Source organism: Hibiscus syriacus, unplaced genomic scaffold (genome assembly GCF_006381635.1).
Source record: "Hibiscus syriacus cultivar Baekdansim isolate YM2019G1 unplaced genomic scaffold, ASM638163v2 tig00112253_pilon, whole genome shotgun sequence".
Taxonomy (NCBI): Eukaryota; Viridiplantae; Streptophyta; class Magnoliopsida; order Malvales; family Malvaceae; genus Hibiscus; species Hibiscus syriacus.
The window spans coordinates 1560375-1586721 of NW_024063283.1; the positions used below are offsets into that span (position 1 = coordinate 1560375).

General features: G+C 30.6%; 1 non-coding gene across 1 annotated transcript; it reads left to right on the forward strand.

Annotated features, from left to right (window-relative positions):
- Nucleotides 1–17052: 17052 nt before the first annotated feature.
- On the forward strand, nucleotides 17053–17123 carry TRNAY-GUA. Its single transcript has one exon. It is a non-coding gene; the product is annotated as a tRNA-Tyr (tRNA).
- Nucleotides 17124–26347: the final 9224 nt, after the last annotated feature.

The following is a 26347-nucleotide window of genomic DNA, read 5'->3' on the forward strand; positions in this document are numbered from 1 at the left end:
TGTATGCATATATTTCTTATTAGATAATTTGATATGATTTATATGATGATGTATGTATTGCTTGGTTAATTGAATAATATGTTGAGTAAAAGAATAGATATAAGAGGAAGTAATTATAAGATATAAATGATAAGAATATTGATAGTGAACTAAGGTTAGAGGTTTAAAATAATGTGTGATATGTATATGTTATATATAATGTTATATTGTTTTGATGTGGTATTATAAGATGATATGTTCATGCATGTGTAAATAGTTAGAGTTCTTTTATTATTTAATGCCTCACTAAGTCATAGACTTAGCGTGTGATTGTTTCACACGTAGGTTACAGAATCGAGAAGTGAAGTTAAGAGGAGCAAGACAGGTTAGCACCTTCCTTACGAATATCATATCAGAAACATATGGAGTCAATGTATTTTGTGTTATAAAATTTAGTTGGCATGTAGTTACAAGATTTGGATTGAATATGCTCTGATCCATTGTAAAACAGTTTAATTATATTTAATTCTAAAAAGTACTCACTTTTGCAAATGACGAATTTAAGATTTTGGTGGATTTGTAAAGAAAAGAGTTTTGAAAAGTCAATGTGACACCTCGGACTCGGATCCGGGTTGGGGATGTTACAGTTTATGAGTACGAAACAAACAAATATTGATTTTCAAAGTGAAATATTCACCATTGAGTTTGACGGTGAAGCGGTGAAGTTTGATGTTTACAAAGCCATGAAATATTCACCATTGAGTTTGACGGTGAAGCGGTGAAGTTTGATGTTTACAAAGCCATGAAATATCCTAATTCTATAGCAAATGTTAGCTTTATCAATGCTATCTAACCAATTATTGATGAATATAATTCTTCTGATTAATTGTGTAGGGATTTGAATGATGAAGCTAATGTGTTGATGGAGTTAGAAAATATTTCTAAAATTGATTTGGATTTGGACCTGGAATCTTCTCGATCTAAACTTTTACCTTTTATTTTGTAGGCACATGAGATTGTTTTGAAATCGCTATTGAATCACTTGAAGAACATGTTCTTGAACGAAGGTGTATTGCCAATTATTATTTCAGAAGATCTTTATTATTTTGATATTAAAAAATGGTAAATAGCAAACTTGTCCTTAAGCTGCTTTAGATTTACAAAAAAAAATCCATAATTAAATTTTATCTAATGATCAAGCGTTAAAACAAAAATTAAACCATTTTATTAACGTGTCATGTCATCAAATCATTAAACCTTTAATGACCGTTTAGGGTAAGTGACAACATCTTAATTAAAACGAAACGAAAGTGACTACGTATTAAGTTTTTTGAATCAAGTGACCATACGTTTAAAACTGAAACAAAAGTGATCAATTTTGTAGTTTATACTTAAAAGAAATTATTATCATAATAAATTTTTGTAATATTTAATTTAAATTAATTAATAAATTTAATATTAAAAATTTAAAAAAACTTCATTATCATATATTTATATTAAAGAACTAGGAAACTTCATTAAAGGTAAAGTGGTTGCTCAAGGTTTCAACAATTTCTTTTTTTTTTTTATAATTATTTTAAAAATATTAACGAAAAAGTATATTCTAAAAAAATCGATTTATCAAAAAGGAAAATTAGAATCTAACTTCATTATCATATATTTATATTAAAGAACTAGGAAACTTCAAATAAAAGTTTTTAAATTTTATTTTTAAAATAGAAAACAACCAATAAATGTTGAACCAAATCCATTTACTTTATATGGTAAATGATTACACTCACGCCAACATAGCCCATGTGAGAGTTGTAATCATAATATATTTTGGGTACAATGCGTAATCATAATTTATTATTATACATTGATACAAACACTGCACTGTATAAGTTTATGGACCAAGATTTAACTAAATCCACTTGATATGATTTATTTTATTTAAATGAAAAATATTAAATCAATTTTTAAATTTTATCGCACCCAACTAAGTTTAATAAGTCGGAGAGAACTAATGGTTAACCGTTAATAAGTGTTGAGAAAATCCCATTTACTTATATGGTAAATGATTACACTCACGCCAACCATAGCCCATGTGAGAGTTGTAATCATAATTATATTTTGGGTACAATGCGTAATCATAATTATTATTATACAAATTGATACACAACACTGCACTGTATACTAGTTTATGGACCAAGATTTTAATAAATCCACTTGATATGATTTAATTAATTATTTAAATGAAAAATATAAAATCATATTTTAATAACTTTTATCGCACCCAACTAAGTAACCGTTACCATAAGTCCGGAGAGATTGAGTTGTGGTTAACAATGGAAGTTTCTGTTGAGAAAGTGAGGAGAACATGTTTGACATAACTTCGTTAAAGCTCTCGATGCTGATAGATTTTACATACAATTTATGAGAAGAATTAGGACATTGTGAGATCAAGTGTATATAATTTATGTAATATGAGCTCTCTTTTGAGACCGCAATTTGTCGCGTACACTGTACTGGGGATCCACGGTGGAGATACGGTTTAAGAATTTGTTATTACAAATTTAGAGATTTGTTAATTCAATATTTATGAATTTTAGGGTTTATTAGAAAAAGTAAAGAATTTATGATTTTTTAAAAAATAAAGTTTTAATTTTCTTTAATTAAAAGAAATTAAAAATCAAGAAACATGTCATGTATTCATTAAACGATGAATTTATTTTGACATGATGATCTAAATTTAAAATAATAATATAATGAAACGTTAATAACTTAAAAAACAACTTAAAATATCTAGAGAAAATAACGAAAATTAAACATATATTTTTAATTAAACCTAGAAATAATATAAAAAGGAAACCTAAGAGAGAGAAGGCAAAGTGAGCGAAAGAAACCTAAGAGAGAGAAGGCAAAGTGAGCGAAAATGTGAAAGTATTGTGACACGTGTCAAAAATTGAACTGATCTCTCTATAATTAGCGTTTTAATATTCAGATATCTCTCTACTCTCCACCACACACATTGTCCTTTCAAACTAAATATAATATTCAAAATAATTGTTTAATTAAATTTTTATATATTTTTTAAATTAATTTATAATTTCTTATATTATAAATTTACGGTGCTCAAATTGTTATTATTAAATAACGTTAATATATATATATATATATAGTTAATGATTTGTTTTAACTGTAAATCTTTTTAAATTTATATATTTTCAAGATTATTGTTGAATAAACGAAAATAGATGATTAAGGTTTTCTTTTTGATTCAAATTAATAGTATACACTCATAAATCCTATTATTAATTTTTGACTTAAATTCTCAATCTAAACTAACAAATTTTTTCCTACTCAAATAAAATATTTTTATACAAATATTTTAGTTTTTTATTGTTAAATAGTTGAGATTTCTAACATATACTATCATTTGTAAGCACCTTAGATTAATAAAAAAGTATCAATTATTAATATTTTACACACAAATTATTGCACTTCAATTTTTTAAATATATATTATATTTTGAAAAAAAATTCATTATTTTTAAATGGAAACGGTGACATTTTTACCCAAAAATCATATAAATATTATAATATTACATGTCAAGCACCGTTTCCTCAAATTTTATCGATCTAGCACCCTTTCTGATAAAGCACAAATCATGAAGCGCGCCTTTGCTTAGGTGGACCGAAGGAACATTCCCTGAGACGCGCCTTCCAGGGGAAATGTTGACGACACCATGTGAGAAGGCACGTTTCAAGAGAATCACCTTTCAAGGTTTTCTTGTTACATCAAATTCCCTAAAAGCAATTTAAAAAATATGCTTTAAAAAAATTTGAAAAATAAAATTATATGAACTAATAGCGTAATTTAATACATATTAGTTCCATGAGTTGAAGACCTTAATGGTGTTAATTTATATAAGCATATTGGAGTGTTTTGACTTTGTTTCTTAACAATGTGAGATAAAAATTAAAATGTGTATTTACTTTTTTATCTCTATATCTAATTAATCCACTTATATACTATTGCTAAATTATAATAGGTTAATATTTATTATGAAGATAATATATTTAAAAGGTGTATTTCTTGTTAACAGTTTTTCATTCGACATATTAAAATGAATGCTTACGCTTGTTTTTATGGTTCTTTACTTGCTTGAGACGTCAGTTTCCTATTGGGATAGACTCGGAAAGGTTCATTCGTGCACTTGGGCTTCCTCAGGTCCAAGAACGCATCAAAAACTTGAAAGGCCGAAAGGTTGATGCTTTATTTACCTTTTGGCATTATTATGTTGTTCAATTAAATTTGATATGTATGCATAGTTTATTATTTTAAACGTGATCAGAGTAGACACTCATTTTCTTATGTATTTATTTATTTATTATTTTATTTTTTGTTATTTTCTTTCTCATTTTATTATATATATATAGATATATAATTTGCAAATGATTTTGAAATAAATACAATATATAGTTTTTGAAAGCATTTCGAAACCTATATATTATATAGTCTTTAAAACATTTGGAAACATATATAATATATAGTTTTTAAAACATTTTGAAAACATATATATATTATATAGTTTTTAAAACATTTTGAATATATATATAATATATAGTTTTTAAAAAAAAATTTGAAAATATATATATTATATAGTTTTGAAAATTATTTTTAAAATATATATTATATAGTTTTGAAATTATTTTTAAAATATATATATATATATATTATTAATTTAAAAATGTTTTATTTTATTTATTATTTTTCTACTTCTTTATTTATTTATTTTATTTATTTATTATTTATTTATCGTTTTAGGTCCAATCGGGTTCTGGTCCATGTCCAAGACAACTGTGAAGGGTCCCGTTAGTGTATAGGCTCACAAGCCTGACCTAGCAAGTGAGCCTGTTTGTGGCCCAAGATGCAACCCGAACCAAATCGGGAAAACCCTAGCTCATCCAATAGCGCCGCACAGCAAGAAAACCAAAGGTCAAGCCCGAAACGGCCGACCGATATCCCGAGACTAACCCATACCGGGATGACCGGTCACACGAACTGCGTGCCCGAAGATCTCAGAACAACCCCAACTATTTCGGGGCTAGAAACGGCCAAAACCGAGCTATAAAAGCACGGTGAGACCAACGACAGGGGGGAACCATCATCACAGTACCAGAACAATATCAACAGCGAAACAATAAGGAACCAACAGAGCCACAAAATATCACAACCAACAGAGAACACTGCAAGAAAAACCGAATCGAAATACAGTAGAAAATATCAAAGCAAAACACAAGAGCACATCATACAAAAACTGTCCCAAATACCAATAAAAACGAGAAAAGCCGAGGCCTTTCTCTCATCAATAAGAGCGAATAATAACACCGGAGAAGAAGGAACCATCAGAAGACGAACCGTTCGCCGGGGAAGGTAAAAAGCCGAAGCTTTATCTTCGGATAGGGAGTGAGGCCTATTTTGTGGTAATAGGTGGCTAATTTGGGTTTAGGGAAAAAGGGCATTCGAAAAGGGGTAGCTTTTGGGTTTTCGGCCACCGGGTGGTGGCCGGAGCGATTTCCGGTAAGCAGCTGGCGGTGGCCGGAGAATTTCGACAAGCGGCTGGCAGTGGGGTTCCTATCGGAGAGGATGACTAGAGAGGAAGGTTGAGAGAATTTGTTGAGGCTTGGGGGAGATACTTTGAGTGCAATGGTGAAAATGAAAAAGATTTGGGGTTTTTTTGGGTTTATGTATTGGACCCGATGGCCCAATAACCAGACCGGATCCCCCAAGGGGATCCGCGTGTTTTTATTCGTTTGGGTTAATTGTGGCCAAGGTCCCTGCATTATTTGTAAGTCATTTTCTGTTCCTTAAATTTAATCTTAACTTTATTTTTCTTTTAAATTCAGCACATATCTTCTATTTTCCTTTAATTTAATAACTTATTTATTTAATTCTCACTTTAAATTAATTATTTTTATTTATTTTATTTCTTTTTTTTCCATTTTCCCCCTATTTCATATTTTTTTCCTTTATTATTATTTTTACTTATTTGATATTCTTTTCCTTTGATTTATATTTATATATATATTTTTAATTTTTTCCTTCTTTGATTTATTATTTTAGTATTTCTTTTATTTTTTATGTTTTAAAAAAATACATAGTTAAATTGATTAATTAAAAATTCATTATGAATCAATCATGGTAGATATTACATTTTTAGTTATAGTCATCTTCTTTAGGAACTTGCATTGCAATCATTGTATCAATTAGTTATTCGTTGATGATAGATGATATGATATATTCAATATTTTTTATAACCACTAGTATTTGATTTATTAATCGACTAATCCGAATTGGGTAATATAAGCGAGGTTGACCCTCTCAATCTAATTGTTTAAGGGATCTAGTGCTTATCCGTACCAACAGGTTGTTGGTTCCACATGTTACTTTTAATAAATTAATACAATTCATGACTTTTAAGATGATTTAACATGAGACCTTTAGGGGAAAAGTGCAACACCTAATCGTTATGCTAAGAAATAATATTGTTTTTGACAAAAATAATGAATTGAAGTTAAACTATTATTGAAATTGATTTTATTATTTTATAAAATATATTAATTAAAATAATAATAATTATTATATTAATTTCATTAAACCTTTTTATAATTTCTCATATGAAATACATTCGTGCAAGAAAAATATAAAAGCAATTAGATTGGTTTTAAAATATAAACATATAATTATTAAGATTTAAACTTAAAATAATACAAAGTGTCCTTAAATTATATTTAATAAAATAAAATAACTCATATTGTCAATTTGTGACTAAAATTATTTATTCTTGTAGTGATACTTGTGATGTAATTTAAGGCTGTCACAAGTATATCATTATAAAATGATAAACTTAATAGTGAAAATGTTATTGTCAAAATTATGAAAAATAATAGTAATCACTTAATATGTTATAACTATTACATCGTAAAATATTGGTGCCAATTCGAGCATTTTCTTAGTGACTAAATAAAAATATGACATAATTATTCACTTTAATAGTGATAAAAACAATTACCTTCATAAATCATCATCAACAAAGACAAGTGGCAAAATGTTTTCGTCACAGTTATAAATAATATTATTAACTACTTAATATGCTATCACTATTACATTTTTCTCGTGAAAACTAAAATGACACCAATTCTAGCTTTTTTATTAGTGACAACGAAAAATTCCTTTTTTTCTCTAAATACGCACCTTAGAAATAATAGATATACCCTTTTCTCCCTCCATGACCGGTTGCTTCATCTTTTCATCACCCATTGCATCCGAGCTCGTGGCACAAAATTCTCAACGAATCGTGAGAGTGATTATTGGTGGATGCATTGCATTCAACAAGGTCACAAGCTCCACCTTGTTAGCATGATCTTTAATGACATTGTGAGTGTCATTAAATCAAAAGCTCGATCGAATCTTGTGTACGGGATGTATCTTAGTCACTTATTCAAGCTGCTTGATGTTGACATCTCTCATGAGCCCGACACATTCTCTTTTGATGATAGTACTATCGACTGTACTACCATGGCAAAGATTGGCTATATCGATAAGCCCAATAGATCCATACATTGGGTTCGTAGTCGTTATGGGGGCATAGAGATGATAAGCACGATGGAGACTAGCAAATTGATGATGCTGATAATGATGATGATAGAGAAGATCCTAAGAGAGCGGCTCGTGTAGACTCAACATCTCCTGAGGTCTTCTTTTGAGATTTTAAGGAGATTGCGCTTCAGTCTATCGGATCTCTCTGATCTCATGTTGATGCACAATTTGATGAGTTTTCCTACTTCTTAGGAAGTTATTGAGGCATGTATGATAGAGGAGGTTCGAGCGATTCAGCACCAACGTGATAGATTCTCTTTCTCTCCTTCATCACCGTCTTAGTTCATGCATGCATTTCGTTTTCATCTATTAGACTTTGCTACATTTATCTATGTTGGACCTTTGATGTTATGCTTGGTATTTGATACTTGAATATTTCATTTGTGTATTTATGTTCTGTGTATTTTATGGATTTTACTTGGATATTTCATCTTGTATGAATTTTATTTATCTTTGTTAAAATACCATGATGTCTTTGATATTTTTGCCTTATTATGCTTACTCATTATTCTAGCTATATTTTTTATTACATGATCTCCATTGTTATAGATATTAACATTGTTTAGTTATTTTTTATATAACAAAAAGGGAAAGAAGTAAGTCATATTGAATTTTTTTCAAAGTTAAAATTGGAACTTAATTTTTTTAACAGATTCATAAATTCTTTTGTTATTTTTCTTAAGGGGAAGCATTTTTCAGAAATAATTTTTCAAAGAGTTTGTTATACTAGAAAAGGGGAGATTGTTGATTTAATATTTTGATAGAACAATAAATTGAAAAAATAATTTTGGACTTAATCAAATTTATTAAAAATTTATAAAAAATAATTCAAAGTCCAAATTAACTTGAAAAATATATTTAAAAAAATTTCCAACTTAGTCAAACCTTTTCAAAAATATACTTGATCGTTTTTTTGCTTTAAAGTTGAGTTTCCAATGATTTTTGGCTCAAAGGATCGATCCCTTAACAAAAGGATTGGTCCATTTGATCAAAGGATCAACCCCTTTGAAAAAGGATTGATCCCTTATATTCCAGAAAATTCTCCCTTAAAGGATCGATCCCTTCTTGCAACGGTTAAAATATTTGAAAAAGCATTAATAAAAAAATAAGTGCTTAAACTATACTTAAAATTAACTTTTGGTGCCTAAATAATTTTTTGCTAAAAATAGGTGCATAAAGTTCTTTCTATTACACGTTTAGGTGCCTACCATTAAGTGACACGTGCCACATCCATATTTTTTAAATAATATTTTAAATAATATTTTATTTTTTAAAAATATGGACATGACACGTGTCACTTAACATTTTTTTAACGATAGGCACCTAAGAACCTAACATAAAAAATTTTAGACACCTATTTTTAACGAAAATTCTTTATGCACTAAAACATTTTTTGAGACATTCTTTAGGCACTTTTTTGGGTATTAAGCCTTTGAAAATTGATATCTTTCACAAAAATGACTCACAATGTCTTCAAACTGCTAGAATTGATATAGAATGTATAAATTGAAGGTCAAAGCATCTTAAGGTCAACAAGAACCATATTGAACCTCAGTGTGGCAACTGGGAGAGTAAAAAAAAAACCGCGAGGATTCCAAATCGATAGGGATGGGAATAACCAAAATCTTTACCCACGGGGATAGGAATGGGGGAAGTTTTATTCCCGAAGCTCAAATGGGGACGGGTTGCTACATTCAAATGTGAGGATAACCGAACCATAGTCGTATGAATAACCATAGGGATCCCCCAAAATTAACCACAGGAATCCCCGATATTTTACAAAAATAATTATGGGGATCCCCGAAAAATATCTATAAGATTACGTGTTGCCAATGTTACATCTCAAAGGAACTAAAATTGAAGTTTAGATATTTTCTCATTTAATAAACATTGATTTGTTGAGATTGAAAATGGTTAAGATTGTACGTATACATTTGGTGTTAGATGAATATTGACGTTTGAAACATTCATATTATATATAGAGACCAATTTGAGACAATATGATATATCGTACAAGTTTTAGGTGTTGCGTTGATTTAAAAAATGTTTGCTTATTTTTTAGGGATGAGGATTAACCGAAACCCGTAGGGATCCGTAAGGGGACAAAAAAAATCCCAAAAACATATAATGAGGATTCTCCAAAACCGTACCCACAAGTGTTAGGGACAGAATAGGTAATGCAAAACCATCCTCACCTCGCCCCGTTGCCACCCCTAATAGAACTAACCTACCAACATCAAAGTTTTTTTGTGTTCTTAATTTATCAAATTCCTTGTTGTAAACACACTTGTGAGCTACATTTTTTATTTTGCTCAAGTGTGTATAGGGTGAGTGCTTCAATTGTGCAAACATATTTTTCCTTGTGAGGTTTTCTCAATTGTTTGCTTCATTTGTAATTATTATTTGGGAGAGTATATATTCAAGATTTTGGGGCATAAACCTTGAAGTGTTTGTAAGGTTACACCTTGTCCTTAAACGTAAGCAAATATATTAGATTTGAGAAATAGTTAGTGTGGATGCTAAGATAATGGATATAGATTGTGCTTTATAAAGTCCTACCACTCTAAATCGTAGTACAAATCTTTTTATTTTTTATTGCTTCCAAATTTTTTTTAAAAAAAAAGGTCAATTCACCTATTCTTAGCGTATATAAGTTGTTCGTTAGAACTAACAATAGGCACTCGAGTGAACCAACTTATCATAAGTATGCAACAAGTTTCTTACATCTAGCGAAGGAGTATCATATACATGCTATAAGTTACTTATACCTAGCGAAGGAGTATCATATACATGTAGTTATATTTTCGGATAAGGAATTTTATGCCTAAGATAAACTATTATGCAAAGACTGATATGAAGGTTGATTGTCACCGCTAAATCGCTAACTAGTGATTGCTGAGGCTTAATTCACCGTTCACGATTAAATAAGCAAATATCGACAGATGAGAGAAGAGAAAAAATATAATAAACTGATGAATTAAAAGTAAGAAAAAAAGATCATATCGGTTAGGGTTTTGTAATATTTTTATTTTTATAATATAATTGGGCTAAATGGATGGACTTTAAAATAATTTTAACTTGAACAATTATATTTTTTTTAATTTGGAACAAATGAGTTCCACATGAAAAAATCAAACTGAATTATGGAGTTGGGTAAATAGACCCAAAAACCAAATCGCAAAATGTAAATTCAAACCGAATCGTACAGTATGTTTCGAATCAATTTTTTGATTTTCTGGGTTTCGTTCCTGAGCCCTAAGTACTACAAATGCTCATTATAGGACCAACTCTTCTAATTCAGTTTATTCTATTTATAATATCAAGATTGGAATATCTGACTTTGTTGGAAAATTTTGATAATTTTAGAGCTTTGAATGAGAAATTGATCCAAACGTTGTTGAGAAAAATGTGAAACCAATTGTTGGTTCGTACCTGTACAAATGTGCACAATGTGGGTGACGTTAATGTCCAACAGGTTAGGCTTTTGTGGGCTTATGAATATTTTAACCTAATTGTGAAATATTTTTTCCTCAAATAGAGCATATCTTTTCGAAATTTGTTTTGGAATTAAAATGATAAATATTAAAAAGTCCATTTAATCAAAACCATAATTTTGGAAATTGCTTGATTCTCATTAATGCTTCATTAGGTCAAAAATTATCAATTGTTCACAATGTGAAATCCCTATAAATAATGTGTTAACATACTAGGTTAAAAACAATTCAAAATCCAATTCAAAGAAATTTTTTTCTCTAGTTTTTTGGTGATAAGTGAAGACAAGGAATAGTTTGTGATCTCGGCAGTTGTGCTACTGTGCACTGATAATCTCGTTGTTGTATCCTGGAACACATACGACCAAAGATCGAACACTAAGGAGTGGCCGAAAATCTGTCTTAAGGAAACTGCGTAATTGCAGGCCTCAATTTATTTCTATTCATATATTTATGGTTTTCTATTCAGATGATTTAAACGAATATTTTCCATGTTATTAATTGTGTTTGTTTTATTCTTGATTCATGTACACGAATTTTACAACGAGATCCTGTCGATGAATTGAATGTCATTTCCACGACTTTTGTGAGTCACCATGGAAACAAATTGTGGATCTATAAAGTATTTGTTATACCTATAACAATCTTAAGACAAATTATATCTTCTACCTTTTCGAAAAAATAAATCTGAGACGATTCAAAAATATTGGAAAATTTGAGATAAGAAAATAAATTTGTTTTTGGGATTTATCCTATCGTTTTAACGGGTTTGCTTAATTTCAAAGTGGACAAATCTATTTAATAGAATTTGTCGTTAAAGTAACATTGCTTACTAAGTTTGAAACGTTGTTTCTGTTCGATAATAAAAAATAAGCAAGATTGATTTGAATCTGCACAATGGTACATGAGTTTTTTGCAAATGACTTTGCAAGCTCATGTAGGAACCAACTTTTGTAAATACATATATGCATGCTGATTAGCGCATGGTGATTAGGCGCATGGTGACAAGCGCATGATAATTTGCCTTTTTCGTAAATAAAATAATAAATGTGATAATTTCATTAAGGAAAAAAATAAAAATTTCATATGTGGTTATTACCTATAAATGTAGAACAATTAAATAATCAGTGTGATTCTTTCTATATTATGGTATTATTGGGGAATATCATTATGGTAAGATTTCACCCATAAAAGTGCATGTGAGCATTAATCATGATATTGTTCATGATATTATTGTTATGGTATTATTATCATATAACCTTTGGCCTATTAATATGGAATATTAAATATGGATGAATAAAGAATACCTTTGGTATTTAATTATTATTAAATGTAGATACAAACGGATTTAAAGTTTAATTCAAGGCTTTTGATTATTGTGTTACCAAAAGTAAAATTAAATGATTAGTTCCTTTTGATTATTGTGTTGGTAAAATTAAAGGATTAATTCCTTTTGATTTCTGTTTGTTAAACAGAACCGAGTTGTTGTGATATATTTGTTTCAGGTTTTAGTATTATTAATCTCGTCGGTTAACAGAATATAAAAGAAATAAATCACTAAATTTATTTCATCGTTAGAATCTTATGTTGATTCTAACTTTGTAAGGAAAATAGTTTGTTGAATTTATTTCATTGAGAAACTTAAATGATTCTAACTTTGTAAGAAAAATAAATTGTTGAATTTATTTCCTTGGAAATCTTGAATGATTTTAACTTTGTAAGAAAAATAAATTGTCGAATTTATTTTCTTGAGAATCTTAAATAATTCTATTTTGTAAAAATTAATAAATTGTTAAATTTATTTTCTTGAGAATCTTAAACGATTCTATTTTGTTAAAGGAAATGAATTGTTAAATTTATTTTCTTGGGAATCTTAAATAAAGAAATAAATTATTGAATTTATTTTCTTGTATGATTATATTTTTAAAAGGAAATAAATTGTTGGATTTATTTTCTTATATGATTCTATTTTAAAAGAAATAAATTGTTGGATTTATTTTCCTGTTTTGTAAAAGGAAATAAATTATTGAATTTATTTTCCTATTTTAAAAAAAATAAATTGATGAATTTATTTTCCTGAGAATATCACATGTTCTGATATGTAAAAGGAAATAAATCGTAGAATATATTTTCCTGTTTTGAAAAAAGAAATAAATCAATAAATTTATTTTCCTAAGAATCTTGTATGATTCTCATATATAAAAGGAAATAAATAGTTGGATTTATTTATCTATTTTAGAAAAGGAATTAAATCGTTGGATTTAGTTTCCTATTTTGTAAAAGAAAATAAATCGAAACAAATCGTTTGATTTATTTTCCTATTTTGTAAAAGAAATAAATTGTTAGATTTATTTTCCTATTTTGTAAAAGAAAATAAATCGTTGGATTTATTTTTATGATTTGTAAAAGAAAATAAATCGGTGGATTGAATTTATTTTCTAGGGAATCAAGTATGATTTTATTTTGAAAGAAATAAATAAATCATTAAATATATTTCTTTAAAATCTTGATATGTTTGTAAAGTGAGATCTTGAAAGTAAATTTATTTTGGAAATTGAATTTTTATCGTAATAATTGGTTTACCTGATCTACTTTTACAAATAAGAATGAATAAATATTTTATTATAGTCATTGATGATAACAAAAAGTATTGATATATATTTGCTAAAGAGAAAATGTGAATCTATAGAGAAATCTATACTCTATAAATTCAAAGTTGAAATACAACTTAATAAAATCATTAAGATGATAAGAAGTGATAATGGTGGTGAACCATTAATTGGCCAATACTGTGCACAACATGATATTACTCATAAATTGACACCATCATGGAGGTAGCAAAGCGGAAGAATTAATTCTTAAAAAGGAAATGGTGAATGTAATGGTAAGAAGTTATGGGTTATCACATAACATGTAGGGGGAAGTTGTTTTTTTCATCTAATTGCCTTTTAAATAAGGTTTTCCAGAAAAAATTGACAAGACACATGAGTTATGGAAATGTAGAAAAACTTTCTAAAATTACTTAAAAATGTGGGTTGTCTTGTAAAGATAATGATCTCATTATCAATGGAAATGAAATCCCAAATCGGTGGATTATATTGACTATGTAGATTATAGCAAGACATATCGACATCTTGTGTATGAATCAAAGAATCCCGAGATTCACAAGATCACGATAACAAAATCAAAGAATATATCATTCTTTGAAAATATATTCCCTTATATAACTAAGGAAAATGATTGAAGACTATCAATAAAGATAAGTCTAGATGTTCAACGAAAGGTTGAAACAAAGATATTGTCATTATGATAAACCTCTGAAAAGCAATTATGAGAGTATGGATTGTATTATGCCAAGATCATGCTTCCTTAGAAGGATACTCTGATGTTAGTTGAATATATGATATTCAAGATATCAAAGGCACAAATGAATATGTTTCACATTGGGAAGAGGAGTCATGTCATAGAAATCCTCAAGAAAACGGTTATAACTAAATCCAAAATGGAATAAGTGTTTGTAGTCCTAGACAAGTCTAAAGAATAAGCTAAATGACTTTAGAATTTCTTAGAGGATATTCTTGAATGACCAAAGTTTGTGCCCACAATATTCGTATATTGGTAGAGCACATAACTTTATGTATAATGCTAAGTTGTAATATATACATCATCAACACAATACCATTAGACAATTGATCTCAAGTGGAATTATCGATGTTGATATTGTAAGATCAAAGGATAAAATTATGGATTCACTAACCGAATGGTTAAAATCAAGATCAAGTTCAGAAAATATCTAAAGGAATGAAACCAAAGCCCGTGGAAATTTGAAGGTGTTATGTTAAGAAAAACCCTACCTCGTTAACTAGAGATCCCAAGATCTAGGTTCAAAGGGACAACCTAATTGCATAAATTGTGTGTGGTCACTGTGGAGGTTTACTATCCCAAGTTTGTTCCTATAATGTAAACAATGATCAAATTGGTATAGGATAAGCAAAGCTTTTAATGACCATTGTGTTCTTCGAAGAGTCGAGCAACATAAGTCACTTATGTGAGAGTGAAGTTGGGCCGCTTCAAAGTGACTATTGGGCATAATTCTTTCAAACTCTTGTAGAACCAGGCAATGTCCATGGCTTTAAGGACAAACCCATGAGAACTAAAATTCTTGTCTGAGGGTAGTTGTGTGAAGTATATCATCGTTTACACAAGTGGTAGAACAGTTCAAAGACATCACGTCTACTAGTCAGCTAATAGAGTAAATATGATGTAACAAGGGAAGGTTCAAAGGAGGATACCTACCTATCCTATACAATTATCAATCGTAGAGTCTATCGCCACATTGAGTCAAAATGGTTTTGATAAAATGATCAATTTCATTAATATGGTGATTGTTGGAAAAATTCGATAATTTTGGAGCTTTTAATGAGAAATTGATCTAAACGTTGTTGAGGAAACTATGAAACCAATTGTTGGTTCGTACACGTGTAGATGTGAAAAATGTGGGTAACGTTAATGTTTGAACCGGTCAGGCTTTTTGTGGGCTTGCGGATATTTTAACCCAAATGTGAAATATTTTTTACTCAAATAGAGTGTTCTTTTCGAAATTTGTTTTGGAAATAAAAGATAAATATTAAAATGTTCATTTAATCAAAACAATAAATTTTGGAAATTGCTTGATTCTCATTAATGCTTCATTAGGTCAAAAATTTCCAATTGTTCATATTGTGAAATCCCTATAAATACTGTGTTAACCTACTATGTACACCCTAATCCAATTCGACCCAAAGATCCATGGATTACAATGTTACATGGGACTACTGAAATATTGACTTAAAATTGCATTGTAATTTTCTGAAAATAAATCATCCATAATAATAATAATATAAAATGCAATAATAATTTGATTTTACAAAATAATGGGGAGCTCCAACTTATATCCAAAATAAATACAGTACCAAGTACAAGTCAAAGTAACGACTGAATATACATAAGGGTCCATAAATAGTACATACCCTCTAAAGATGCCTCAAGACGTACTCAGATGATCTCTACTGGTCTGTATTGTTGCACTGGAATGTATAGCGATGATAACTCCTCATGATCTACCCCTAGGAACCTGCACACAGAAACACATTCCAAATGTTGAGCTTATGAGCTCAATGTTTCACTAATAATTGTATTATACTACATCCATTCACTAAAATGAGATAGCTGGTAGCACAGGTCCGAACATGCAAATCTATTGATTTAACTATCATTAGGCGTCATGGTGCGACTGAGGGTTCTGTATCTACCCCTCTAGCTATTGAGATACCCTCAAGTATCTAGGGTGATATCCGGAGCTACATCAGAAATGTACACTCGCTAACTTACTCCATCGAGTCTTGGGACATCTGCGCCCAATCGGCTACTAAAGTGCCTTGGCACTGACTTGGATATCCACTGAATGGCGTGTTCTATTAGAGAGGAACTCGACTGTCCAGGTTGTTTCCTGAGCATCAAACAAGGCTAGTTTTATGTAATCCTATCTGTTATTGTTTCTATTGTTATGATATTATTGATGGTCTCGCTTTAAGTATTATGAGTTGTATTAGAGCGTATTTGGGTTACCTCGGTCTGATCCCTTAATCCTTGGATTATTTATCCAAAAATGTATGTGGGTATCGATACTGACCTTTCAGTATTAATACTAAACTTTTGGTATCGATGCCCACATGCTGATATTGATACCCCTGACTGATGTAGGGGTGTTCAGATCTAATCGATCCAAAAACATAACCGAAAATATATCCAAAAAATTGATAACAAAAAAATCGAAACTGATTTAGTGTGTTTGATTTTTTTTAAAAAGCATCGGTTCGGTTTCAGTTTGAAAATCCGGAACCAATCCAAATCGAACCGATGAAATAAAATATTAAATTTACAAGCATGAAACAAACCCAACCTATAGCTCAGTGGTAGAGCATTTGACTGTAGATCAAGAGGTCACTGGTTTGAACCCGGTTGGGACCTAGTTTTTATTTTTTTCCTTTTGCTTTCTTGATAATACAAACTCTCCATGGGAATTAACAAGGGTATGTTTAGTCGAAAGCAAGCTGAGCCATTGGGAAAGAACTCATTTACCAGGAACTCTGCTACTCCATTGTATAACGATTACAAGTTGAACTACCCGATAGTAGATGTGTTGTTTTGTGGCATATTTGTCTTGAGAATATGCTATAACCATATAGATCCCAACAGTCATAATCATGTATATCCAAAATAACAGGTACACACCAACATTGGTGCTATGATTCGCGATGCCCAACTGATACACGATACCATACTGGAAGAAGAAGAAACGAAGGTCCAAAATTATCTCTAGTAGCTTTCCTCAAAGGCCTGATGTTCTCAAATGGTCTTGTTCCTCATACCATCATATCTCTAGATCTTATTGGCTTCTGCAAGTGCGCCACCTTTACACCATATCAAATTCATAAAATCATCAAAATCATACACCGTCTTCAGTCAGTCAAAGCCAGATGGGTTGAACACAAAAGGGGACATTATCCATGACACCACAAGGAATCAACTTGAAATGGTCATAGCTATGTAAACAAATTCAGGGTTGTGGCTAGGTTATCTGGGGCCATGAACAAATTTTTATAAAGGGGCCTTTTTATGCATCCAAGTTCCCCTTTGCTTTCTCCCAAGTATTTGACCACATGATATATTTTTTATTGCCCTTTTTTATATATCAAGTGGTCTTTTTTATGCATCCAAGCAAAAGCTATATTACACCAAATTAATGGCGTGGTTCCCCACTGATTATTAATGAACAATATTATATTAATGAGCAGTATTAATACATGTGTATTACACCAAATTGGTGATGTTTTCCAGTTTTCGTGTTCCCCAAAGGCAGTGGCAATGCTTAATTGTATTACAGCTGTTTTTGTGTTCCCCACCTTTTCTAATGGAGTTTCGCCTAACAATATTATATTAAGGCCAATCACCCTTTTCAAATCCGTGCGTCTGGTTCATTTCTAGAAGAACAACGGTTACCAGCCGCCAGCAGACATTGGTCATTGTCAGATTCAATAGTCATTTCGGGGGCCCTGCACCGTTGCACAGTTTGCGCCGGCTCAGCCACGCCCCTGAACAAATGAATCCTTAGTGAGGGGGCTATACAAAGCATACATAGCTAAGATAACACAAGTTCAACTACCTTCACAAAATGGCTTCGGCATAAAGTCGATAATTTTCTTCAAAGGACTTATGCTCAGGCATTGATAATACATATGCTATTTTTTATAAAAAATATTCAAGAATTATTTTGAAAAATTAGAATCCAAAAACCGCATAAATCCAAACCGAATCAAACCACACTTAATTGTATCGGATCAGTTTTTTTTAAAAACATCCAAACCGAAAACATTTATACTTTCAGATCAGATGAATTTTTAGCCAAAAACCGATCCAAACCGTCTGCGAACACCCCTAGACTGATGTGGACTATTTGACTAAGAAAGTATCGATACTCAATGATGAGTATCGATACTCTGGTGCTGGGGTACCGATACTTAACTGAGTATCGATACTAAATTTTGGTTCGATGTTTGAAAAAAATACTCCAGTATTGATACCCCTATGGAGAGTATTAATACTCATGCCCTTATATTGATACTCAATGAATGAGTATCGATACTACCTTTATAAAACTGTCTAATTTATGTTTGACTAAAGAACAATATCGGTATTGTTCTTATATTATCAATATTGTTACCACTGGGTGCTCTGTTTTGGCACAAAAAATCTATTTTTTCATATCCAAATACCCTATTGAGGTTCCCAAATGATGTTTAAGTATTTTATTTGATAATATGGGTCATAAATAGGTCTTAACACATGCTGAAACACCAAAAATATGAATCTACCATGAATATGCTTCAAGCTCATGTAACCTACCAAACTCATCTAAATGAGCTACACATCGTATAAGTGAGTTAGAAACAAGTTACCTTGATGATTTATGCTACTGAAAACGTTCAAGACTCAACCCAAGGTGAGTTTCTCATTCTCCTTAGTCGTAGAGCTTTCTCCAATCTCTCTCATTAGACAAGAATCAAAGAACGGAATACCAACTGAATTTAGAGGATATGAAGGGTTTAGAAACACTTCCTAAGGCTAGAAATCACTAAAAACAGGTTGAAACCTTGAAATCTCTTAAACCTCAAAAAACCCATTTTTGGTTCCTATAGTGAAATGGTGAAGTTAAGGGCTCAATTGAAAGCTATAGAGATGTTGAATTTATTTCTTACCTTGGTGTTGTTGAACTAGGGTTGCAAGGCTACCAAGTTAACTCCTTTAACTAAACAACTTGAAGGAAGAAGAAGAAGGGAAAAAGTGAAAGCTTGGAAGAAGACAAGGAAAAGAAGAAAAAGATGGAGCTTGCTCAGACGTGATATCACCCAATTTAATGGAAACCACTTTAATTTTAAACTATGGTCTAATTACCTCCTTGGTCCTTCTGGTTTTAATTGCAAATTGAAATTATCCTTTTTACTCACAATTTGGCCTAAACCAAGCCCAAAACCAAATCAACTTGGGTCAAAGCTTTCTATGAACTAAAGAATTAAATCAATGTCCACCTCGGGTTAGCCCAAAACTCCTAACCCTGGATCCGGGGCATTACATACTAGGTTAAAAACAATAAAAAATAACTCAAAATCCAATTCAAAGAAATTCTTTTCTCTAGTTTTTTGGTGATAGGTGAAGACAAGGAATAGTTCATGATCTCGACAGTTGTGCTACAGTGCGCTGATCATCTCGTTGTTGTATCTTGGGAGACATACGACCAAAGATCTCGAGCACCAAGGAGTGGACGAAATTTTTTCTTAAGGAAACTGCGTAATTGCATGCCTTAACTTATTTCTATTCATGTATTTATGATTTTCTATTCATATTATTTAATAGAATTTTTTCATGTTATTAATTGTGTTTGTGTTATTCTTGATTCATATAAACGAATTTTACAACGAGATCCTGTCGAGGAATTGAATGTCATTTGCCACGACTTGTGTGAATCACCATGGAAACAAATTGTGGATCTATAAAGCATTTGATTTTTTTGTTTTCTTTTCGTCTCGGATTGTTCTTGTAACAAACTTTACTTAATATTTTTACATTTTTAATATTACTTAAAACATACTTCACTGCCTAAGTTAAGAAAAATGAATTAAATAATAAATAAAGTAATACTTTAAGTTGAAGATCTTCCAATCCAATTCATCCCAACCTATGTGTGAGTAAAACACAATCAACAAGAAAATTTCACCAAAAAGAAGAAAGAAATTTGCCCACATACACACGGCAACACTATTTTATCATGTAATTGTCTCATGCTTCATGAACCCCAACTCATTGACTAAAAATATTATTTGACTAAAATTAAAACTAATTAATCTAAACTTGTCCGTTAGATTTCATGAATCTTCTTGTTGCTTCTTTACTCCTGCAGCCTACAAATATACTCTTTTATTAGGAGTTCAAATGTTGCACTCATATTAATAAAAATAATTATTTAATTAATTTTTTAACTATATAGAAACTCATTGACTTTATATATTTTAATTAAAGCTTAAGCCATAAATTAATAGAGAACAACATATCAACTATTTGTCCAGGTGAAATGTGCGAAATCTTTTTTTAAATGAAATAATATTTAGTACACTTCAAAAACATCTGTCTAATTAAAATTAAGTTTTGTTTTACAGCTAACTAATAAGTTGACTTTGGCCAAATTGCATAATATCTTTATATACCGACTTGTATCACTATTCTTGCATTTAAAGAATTATGTCACTGTAAAGTAACATCGTAAATTAACAATCAAAGTAAAGGTTTGTTACCGAAGGTTAAGATATTAATTAAATTAAATTTTAATACATTAAAATTTATCTAATTAATTATTGTTAATAATGGTTTATATAAATATTGAACAAAGTTTCAAAGTAAAGGTCCTATTCATACTCGAAGCTTAGTTTTCTTCACCTCTTCTCCTTTTCTTTGTCCCTTTCCCATTGGCTAAATTTTTTGTAGTTTTTTTCTTGCTTCTCATTGTCTTGTCCATGCTTCAAACTATGGTGGGTGTTCTTTCCGTTTTTCTCATTATATTCTAATATTAAAATCAAATTTTGAAAATTTTGCTTTGATTTCTCTTCATTTATAGGTCTTAGCATCATATGACCCTACATCTCAAGAGTTTCCGTAAGTAAACTTCAACTGATATCACAAATTAGTTAAATATTGAATTTACTAAATAGTCTTAATGGTTAATAGGAATGTTATTCTTTCTAGAAATCTTGGATTCGAGTAGTTATGTCTACAAAGTGCTTGCACAATATTAATAATTAAAAAAGATTCTGAAAATATACTTCGTTGTGTAATATAGAGATTTTGTTATGATATAATGCTTTAGGAACATGTGCAGGATTTTGTTCTAAGAGATAAATCTATAAATTTTTAGCATAATCACTATTTTTACCTCAATCGTAGCCTCCACGTTGCAGCTCCAGGCTACGGTTCCAGCAACTTCCAGAGGAACACCAACTGTCCATCCACGTTTAAGCTCCAGCTGACAATTCCAGCAATTTCCATACAAACAGCAGTTGTCCCTCACGTTTCAGCTCTACCAACAACAGTTGTCCCTCCTCGCTCTAGCCCAGCCGCCACGCCCGTGGTCTCAAGTGTTCCACGTCGCCGACAGCTCCACCCGTGGCCACCAATGCCCCAGGTCCCGAATCAACTCATCATCACAAAACACAATATAATGTAAATTTTTATTTACATGTAAACTGGAGTTATAAAAACCCCATAACAGTATGTAAGAATGACCCCGAAAAATTGGCAGCAATACAAAGAAAATCACAACAAAGGTTATTCTTACATTTAGTTTTTATTTTTTAGCTTTGTATTTTATATTTAATTTTTTTCGAAATAAAAAAATAGTAAGTTAATTAAAAAACAGTAGTAAAGAGGAATGATTTTACCTCGTTCTTGGTTATTCGTCAGAATATATGTCACAGGAGAAACTTTGGTTGAAGGCTAAGGCTTTTTAGTTTCGGTTTTAGTATTTTAGTCCCAAATCGAGACTTAAAATTTATGGGAAATATTTTTTATATTCGGATTTTTGTGTGGGGTGATCGGAAGAAAGGATGACCACCGATTTACGGTGGTCGGCAACAAAATTTTTTTATTTAGGTGCCCGACTGGATGTTAAAGAGGAGATGAGGGATTTAGTTTTCTCTTGGTTGAGAGAAAGAAGAAGAAATAAAACGGGGCTAGGTTAGCCAAATAGGGGAATATATATATATATATATATATATACCTTAGATTTTGGGTTATTTACGTTTAAGTCCCTGTATTTGTTGTGTTTGCGTTTTGATCGTTGAAGGGTTTAGTTTAGTTTTAGGGGTAAATCACGCTAAAGTCCTTGTACTTTTAGCGTATTTTTTCATTTAAGTTACTAGTTAGTGGGTTAATCCCCATAAGCCCTCCTAGTTTAGGTGTGTGTTTTATTTTGGTCACTGTCATTATTTCTTTATTTTATTTCAATTTTTGCATGCTAATTTCTATTTTATTTCATTTTAGTCATTAATTATTTCTGTTATTATTTTATTTATGAATATGATGCTACAGTTTTAAAATTTTAATTTGGTCACTGAAATAAAGATTCATTTATTTTAATTTGGATCTCAAGCTTTAATCCATTTTTATTTGTCAATGTTCGTATATACATGCATTTTGGGTAAATATCCGATTTAGTACTTAGATTTTAATAATTTTCATTTTAATCCTAGATATTGATGATGGTTAAATTACGATTCTAGTATCTTTATGAGGGATATTTTGTTAATGGCCATTACTTTGCTTGGTTTACAGTTTAGTCCTCAAATTTTAATATTTATTATTGTTTTTGTCCTAGATGAATGAAATTGGATTATTTACAATTTTAGTGTCTAACATGTAAAATATTTGCAATGTTTACCTTAATTTCATGTTAGTTTTAACTCTAATACCTTAAGTCACCATATTTATTTTAATCCATCATTTACATATTTGTTAATTTCTTGCTAGTTGTAATATTTTTAAATATTATTTTACTCGTGGAATTTATAGAAACGTGCTTTAACTGACAAGAAGTGTGTTTCCAAGAATTGTTCGAACAAGTTAATGCATTTTATATTCGAATGAATATATTTTTTAATGTAATTAATGTATGTATTTTATCTAAAAATTTGGGAAATATTATTTTGTATGGGGAATCCATTGAAATTCCCCTTTAACTGACAAGGAAGGTATTTCGAGAATTGTTTGTGCAAAAATAATAACCTTTATATTTTTCTAAAAAAGGATCATAATTTAAATATATATTTGAATTTGCCAATTTCAATATTTAGATGACGTATAATCATTTAGGTACCGATTTCGGGCGTTGTGGGGGTGCTAATCCTTCCCCACACGTAATTGATTCTCGAACCCTTTTTCAAAATGAATTAATGGTTAAACACATATCATTTTTTATCTTTTAATATTATTTTTCTTAAAATTATTTTAAAAGGTATTTTTAGGTATTCAACCAAACTAACCCAAAGGTTGAATGCAACTCCAAAAATATTTATTTGTTTTATTTTGAGACCCAACCTTTTCCCAAAATTAAGTTGGATCACTCCTCACCATAGCCTTAAAAAGCTGTAAGGACCGTTCCGATAGCTTGACGATTCCGATGTGGAATTTTTTAAAAGGTCTAATCTTAATCGATTATATGTCATCTTTTTAGTTGAAAATAGCAAATATGAATGATATTTAAATTTTGATAATTAAGTTTTGTTTGCATCACATCACATTTTTTATTAGTCATACTAATGTGATTAATTTATGTGTTTCAGATTTCTAACATTTTTGGTTTGATTGTTCTGGGATTGAGGCAAAGGATTGTGAGTTTCCCCTCACACACGCTATAACCATTTGATATTTAGAGCCTTATAATTGTGCTCTGTCCCATTAGGTAGGGATGAAAGCTATGCTTACGTGAGAAAAATATATTTCTCTGCATGGGCTTTAGCAAGTAACCTCTAGGATACATATGCCTCATGTTTACGAGTGAAACACCGAGTTTCCTCACATGGACATGGAGAAATGCATCCTCTCGAATAGAACTCAATCCGTTTAAGCCTATAATGGGTGAGGATCGAGGGTCTGGAAGGCTCAAGGGGGCACCAATAAAGGACAATTCGAGTACCCTGTTAGTAGTACCAAATTTTTTCCCATTTTATGCTAAATTTATATTTGCGGTTCTTCAAAATTCACAAAAAATGGGAACTTACTCTAACATTTTTCTCGAATTTGTTTATTTATTTTGCAAAAAGCATGAGAACTAGAGAAGTATGCAGTTAAGTTTTATATTTTCGTACCAAGCATGTGAACTAGATTGCATGAGGTTAGAATTTTTATGATAAACAAAGCAAGGGGGTAGAAAACATGTATGGATATGATTTTTATTTAACAAAAGCACGTCAAGGTAGATACCATGTTGGGTAGAATCTTTTCCTGCTATTTTAATTGATAGGTATTAACATTCATCTTGACTTATTTTTCTCAATCTCTTATTGTATTTGCATTTTGTTTACATTAGCTTATTAATTTATTTAGTTGTTATTTGTATTAACTTGTTTTTATGTTGCTTTCTTTTTTCTTGCATTGTATGATCATGACATAATCAAAATGTGTCGATTTGTGAGTGGTCATCATAATAAAAGGTTTTCATGATGGACAAAGGATTTCATGATCAAGTAAACTATAACACAACTAGGAAATGGCATCTTGAGGAAGCTTCGAGGATAATGGAGAGCTATGCACCCAAAGAATGTATGTCAGATGAAGAGAAAAAGAAGATACGAGAGATGAGAGGAAAAATGTTCAAAATGATGAATAGAATATCTGCTTTGGCCAAAGGAAAAGATACTTCTGCACAAGAAGAGAAAAAGTTAGATAAACACAATCCTGCAATGTCAGATATACAAGGAGCTACTTTAGAACAAGCAGATCCTAGTCAATCTGAGAGATCACACACGATCATCATTTGTATCAATAAATTATCTAGGAATACCAAAGAAATGCTGGCAACTATAGAAGTATCCAGAGATGAAAAGAAGTTATGCAATCAGAACTCATTGGTATTTAAGAGTTTTCTCCCAAAGTCGGAGACTCAAGTTCAATCCAAGCTAAGGAGAGGCTCTCATTTTGATTCTATCCCTATATCATATAAGGAGTTATACGAGAAGCTACTAGAAGCCCAAGAGGTGGCTCCGTATTATATGAAACCTTGGCAACCTCCGTATTCAAATTGGTACGACGTTAATGTTCGTTGTAAGTATCATGTCGGAGCTCAAGGACATTCCATTGAGAATTGTACTACCTTCAAATATCGAGTCCAACATCTTTTGGATCAAGGAATCTTGGAGTTCAAGATAAAAGATCGACCTAGTTTGGTAACTGATTGTCCTATTAGATTAGTGACAAAAGTGTTCAAATGTAAGGGTATCATTGGGGCATCCAGAAGAAATAAAATTTACTAAAGTATGAAGTTCAAATTCGTCATTTTAGGAATGAAAACAATAAACTAAATGGAGAGATAGAAGACATGCGTGATGGTTTTCAAATGATCAGTCTAGCCTTTAAAAATGCTGGTATGGGAAATACCCTAGAAGAGTGGACCAAAGGGTTATTAAACTGAAAAACGACGCTGAACACTGGAAAAATAATTGCAAGACACACAAAATCTAGCTAAGAAGTTTCTCATGATTTACATATTGCTAAAAAGGTGCAATACAACCGTTATAGATTTATGAAGATGTCAAGTTGAAAACCAGATGTTGAATATGTCCATAACTAATATGGAAGTTTCATATCAATGCCACAAGCATGAGAATGATGTTGAACTAGAAACCACTAGGCCAAAAACAAAACATTAATGAAGTTTGTAGATGATTATGGAGATCTTGTACGGGAACTTCGTAGCCACAAAGATTTTCTTACAAGGAAAAATTAACAACATTGTCTACAACTCGAGAATTGACTCAAAAGATGCAGAAAAAGACAATGTCATAAAGGAAACTACTGCCCAAGCAAGCAATGTGGCTCATAGACTGGTTGATTTAGTCGACTTTACGAGAGAATTAAAACAGATTGACAAC